Source organism: Heptranchias perlo, unplaced genomic scaffold (assembly GCF_035084215.1).
Source record: "Heptranchias perlo isolate sHepPer1 unplaced genomic scaffold, sHepPer1.hap1 HAP1_SCAFFOLD_577, whole genome shotgun sequence".
Classification (NCBI taxonomy): Eukaryota; Metazoa; Chordata; class Chondrichthyes; order Hexanchiformes; family Hexanchidae; genus Heptranchias; species Heptranchias perlo.
Genome location: NW_027139599.1, coordinates 40,001 through 45,000, shown reverse-complemented (window position 1 = coordinate 45,000; position 5,000 = coordinate 40,001). Strand labels below are relative to the sequence as shown.

The 5,000-nt window shown below is 53.8% G+C and overlaps 1 pseudogene; it reads right to left on the bottom strand.

Annotated features, from left to right (window-relative positions):
* Nucleotides 1–378: 378 nt before the first annotated feature.
* On the bottom strand, nt 379–495 carry LOC137316250 (U2 spliceosomal RNA; annotated as a pseudogene).
* Between the last annotated feature and the right edge of the window lie 4,505 nt (nt 496–5,000).

Genomic DNA, 5,000 nt, shown 5'->3' with positions numbered 1-5,000 from the left:
CGCCTTTTCCTCCCCTTGACAAACAGACAGACAGACAGACAGACAGTCAGTCCAGTTCGGGAGCGCAGCTTTCATTTGGAAGCAGACCCTGCTTGTTTCAAGTCAACGACGCCAAGTTATTTTGCACTTTGAATTATATCGCTACGTGCGAGCGGCACTCAGCCTTGGAGAAGAAAAAAGTACCACTGAGCTGAGAAAGTTCTTTTTAAAACGGTTTCCTTCCACAGCAGCTCTGAGTGAGTGAGAGAGAGAGAGAGAGAGAGAGAGATATCAGCTTTATTCTCAGTAATAATACACACACACACACACACACACACACACACACACACACAGAGACACTGGGAAAGAGCTGTTTTTCCTTTTGAATATCTCCCCACGGGGAGCTGCACCGTTCCCAGAAACACTGCAATACTGGGTCGATGCGTGGAGTGGACGGAGCAAGCCCCTATTCCATCTCCCTGTTCTAAAAATCAATTTAAAATAATAATAAATAATATGTGTGTGTGTGTGTGTGTGTGTCGGTGTCAGTATCAGTCAGTCAGTCAGTGTCTCTCTCTCTCTCTCCCTCACACTCAGAGCTGCTGTGGAAGGAAACTTTTTTAAAAAGAACTTGCATATTGAAAGAAAGATGTGTCTCAAGCTGCCGGGCCCTGTCCATTGTCCTGTCAATGGCAGGACTGCTTTCACCAGGAACCCGGTTTTGTGGGTCAGAGGTTCCAAAGGACCTGTTTTGTGCGGACTTCCCTGTGTCCGTCCCTCCCTGCCTGCCTTCCCCCCAGGACTTCCTTCTGAACAGCTTTGTCGTTTAAAATAATAATAAATAATATGTGTGTGTGTGTGTGTGTGTGTGTGTGTGTGTCGGTGTCAGTATCAGTCAGTCAGTCAGTGTCTCTCTCTCTCTCTCTCTCTCTCTCACTCAGAGCTGCTGTGGAAGGAAACTTTTTTAAAAAGAACTTGCATATTGAAAGAAAGATGTGTCTCAAGCTGCCGGGCCCTGTCCATTGTCATGTCAATGGCAGGACTGCTTTCACCAGGAACCCGGTTTTCTGGGTCAGAGGTTCCAGGGGACCTGTTTTGTGCGGACTTCCCTGTGTCCGTCCCTCCCTGCCTGCCTTCCCCCCAGGACTTCCTTCTGAACACCTTTGTCGTTTAAAATAATAATAAATAATATGTGTGTGTGTGTGTGTGTGTCGGTGTCAGTATCAGTCAGTGAGTCAGTGTCTCTCTCTCTCTCTCTCTCTCTCTCACTCAGAGCTGCTGTGGAAGGAAACTTTTTTAAAAAGGACTTGCTTATTGAAAGAAAGATGTGTCTCAAGCTGCCGGGCCCTGTCCATTGTCATGTCAGTGGCAGGACTGCTTTCACCAGGAACCCTTCCCTGCCATTGCAGTGTTGATTTGGTCCTTATGCAAATTTAGGGGCGGAGCCAGCACACAAACGACCAATCACAGCAAAGTCCGCACTTTGCGAGCGCACGAGGTCGCGGCCAGCGTTCCAGTCCGCTCAGATCCAAATAAGCCCGAAAAGGAACACACTTGATCTTAGCCAAAAGGCCGAGAAGCGATACCGCGCTCGATGCGAATTGATCTCGGGTCCTGTTTGCCCTCCCTCTTTGTTCTCTGGCTGCCGGTGTTGAAAGCAGTCTCGAAGCACTGCCGTTCTCTCCCACTCTGGCCACATTTTTTGCCACCGTTTCTAATTGCAACAGTGGATGAGTTTAAAGAAGTTGCCGTTTTTTCCTTTCTTGCCAGGATTGCTTGACAGATTGGTAAATTTGCCAGTAGGCCACCAATCAGATGGGGGAGGGTTGTGTCTCAACGGACCTACGTCAGTCAGTCTCAGTCACTAACGAACTGCCGTGGAAGGAAACCTCTTTGAGTAAAACTAGTGACGTGACGTGTCTCACAGCGAGTGAGTGAGATTGCAACGGCCAATTGAGAAAGAGGTGAGGTGCTGACAATCAGCAGCTCGTGTTGAAACATTCATTCCACGGCAGGCAAGACCAATCAAAAAAAATACTGCAGATGCTGGCTCGGCTCGGCTGGCTGGCTGGCTGGCTGGCTGGCTGGCTGGCTGGAAATGGGAAATAAAAACACAAGGCGTGTTAAAGGCTGGTTAAACTGTCGAAAGAAACAAGGCGTTAATGTTTCAGAAGCGCCTATTGAAAGACGTCTCTCAAGCTGCTCCCTGACTGGGCCCTGTCCGTTGTCATGTTAATCGCTGGTTAAACTGTCGGAAGAAACAAGGCGTTAATGTTTCAGAAGTGCCTATTGAAAGGTGTCTCTCAAGCTGCTCCCTGACTGGGCCCTGTCCGTTGTCACGTTAATCCCAGGGCGGGGCGGGACTGCTTTGACCGGGAGACCTGTTTTCTGGGACGCAGGTGTGACATTCCAGGGAGGCACCTACTTTGTGCTGATTCGAAACGACCACGACAACGGCAACTTGCAGTTCTATATTACAACAACAACAACGCGCGTGTGGTAGTTGGGAGGGGCTGCGTTCGCGCTCTCCCCCCTGCATTGAAACTCAAAGTTCGATTTTCAATCCCATAGTCCACCAATCGGATGGGAGACGGTGTGTGTGTGTGTGTGTGTGTGTGTGTGTGTGTCAGTGTGTGTGTCAGTGTCAGTGTCAGTGTCAGTCAGTGTCTCTCTCTCTCTCACTCTCTCTCACTCTTACTCAGAGCTGCTGTGGAAGGAAACCTTTTTAAAAAGAACTTGCATATTGAAAAAAAGATGTGTCTCAAGCTGCCGGGGCCCTGTCCATTGTCACGTTAATGGCAGGACGGGGCAGGACTGCTTTGACCAGGAGACCTGTTTTCTGGGACGCAGGTGTGAGATTCCAGGGGACCTGCTTTGTGCTGATTTCCCTGCCTCCCTCCCTCCCCCCCAGGACTTCCTTCTGAACACCTTTGTCGTTTCAGCGAGGGCCAAAAGCCTGCCTGTGAAAGGGAAGGATCAGCCGGTCAGCCCCCTGCTGGTCGCTGCTGCCAGTGCAGCAGGCGTGCGTGTGTCCTCGGCCTCGTGTCCAGGTCCCTCAGGGACTTGAGGCAGCTCTCCCCGGTGGTCTCGTGGTCAGGACCGGGCTTCGAATCCCAGTCGGGGGGGATGGCTTTCTGCTGCAGATTAATTGGCACCTCTGAAAGAAAGTCTCCCCTCCTGAGCGGAATGCTCCACCCTCACCACCACCGCCACCGCCTTTTCCTCCCCTTGACAAACAGACAGACAGACAGACAGACAGTCAGTCCAGTTCGGGAGCGCAGCTTTCATTAAGCAATGGCGTTTGTGACAACTCATCGTCTGACAGGTTGATGATTTCCCCACACGCCTCCTGCCGAATAAAAGGCTCACCCTCCCGGACACTACCCCCAGAATCACCCCCCCCGCCCCCCCGGGGTGAATATTAAGCCCGAGAACACCGACTGTAACCAACCGCAGTGAAAAGTTGAAGTGGCAACTCATTAACCAGATTTATTTTGGGCAACTCATTAACCAGATTTTTTGTTCATTTGGTTTATGAGTTGCCAAGTGTAAATCTGGTTAATGAGTTGCCACTTCAACTTTTCACTGCGGTTGGTTACAGTCGGTGTTCTCGGGCTTAATATTCGCCCCAGGGGGGGTGTATAGCGGGCGATGGCCGGTGTGGAGTGCGTTTTTTGGGGGTTGATTTTCACTTTGCCTCGCTGGTGGAATTTGTGGGAGGCAGGCAAGGGGAATGGTGTGGGCTGGTGGGCGGCAAGGGAGATGCTTGCTTCGGGGTGTTATCCTCACTTTGGTCCGCTGGTGAGAGTAGGCAGCGGCAGGCCGGCAGGCAGGCAGGCAGGCAGGCAAGTGTGATGTAGTGTGGGGTGCAGTGCAGTGCAGTGCAGTGCTGCCCTGTCGTTTATGAAAGGTTGTAATGACACTGCTTTGCAGCTGACCATGTCCACTGATTTGTGACGCCCGTATGGAGGCTGATATCTCAGGAGGGCCGAGGCCGATTTCCTCCGGGGACGGCTCGTCGCGTGCGGCAGGACGAGGCGCAGCGGACGGTACCGAGCGCTCGGAGGTGCGGCGCTGCCCGCCGGAGGTACAGCGAAAGGCTGCAAACCGCTTTCCGCCTGCTAACTCGGCGGCCGTCAGACCGACCGACTCCGCTTTACCACCGGAGCTAGAGTCGGGCAAGGGGCACCGAAGGGTACCGGAAGGATCGCGTTCGCACGACGGGAAGTCGACTAGCGGGCCGCCGAAAGCGAGCCGGGGGCCCCCGGTTTTTCTGTCCCACCTGGAGACTGATATCTCAGGAAGGCCGAGGCCGATTTCCTCCGGGGACGGCTCGTCGCGTGCGGCAGGACGAGGCGCAGCGGACGGTACCGAGCGCTCGGAGGTGCGGCGCTGCCCGCCGGAGGTACAGCGAAAGTCTGCGAACCGCTTTCCGCCTCCTCTCACCGCACGGCTCTCCTTTTCACCCACTGGCGGATTTTCACCCTCCGACTGCTCGCTACCGTCCGCTGCGCCTGGTCCGGGCCCTGTCCGTTGTCATGTTAATGGCAGGGCGGGGCAGGACTGCTTTCACCAGGAACCCGGTTTTCTGGGTCAGAGGTTCCAGGGGACCTGTTTTGTGCGGACTTCCCTGTGTCCGTCCCTCCATGCCTTCCCCCCAGGACTTCCTTCTGAACACCTTTGTCGTTTGAGCGAGGGCCAAAAGCCTGCCTGTGAAAGGGAAGGATCAGCCGGTCGGACCCCTGCTGGTCGCTGCTGCCAGTGCAGCAGGCGTGCGTGTGTATTCGGCCTCGTGTCCAGGTCCCTCAGGGACTTGAGGCAACTCTCCCCGGTGGTCTCGTGGTCAGGACCGGGCTTCGAATCCCGGTCGGGGGGGGATGACTTTCTGCTGCAGATTAATTGGCACCTCTGAAAGAAAGTCTCCCCTCCTGAGCGTAAAGCTCCACCCTCACCACCACCACCGCCTTTTCCTCCCCTTGACAAACAGACAGACAGACAGACAGACAGTCAGTCCAGTTCGG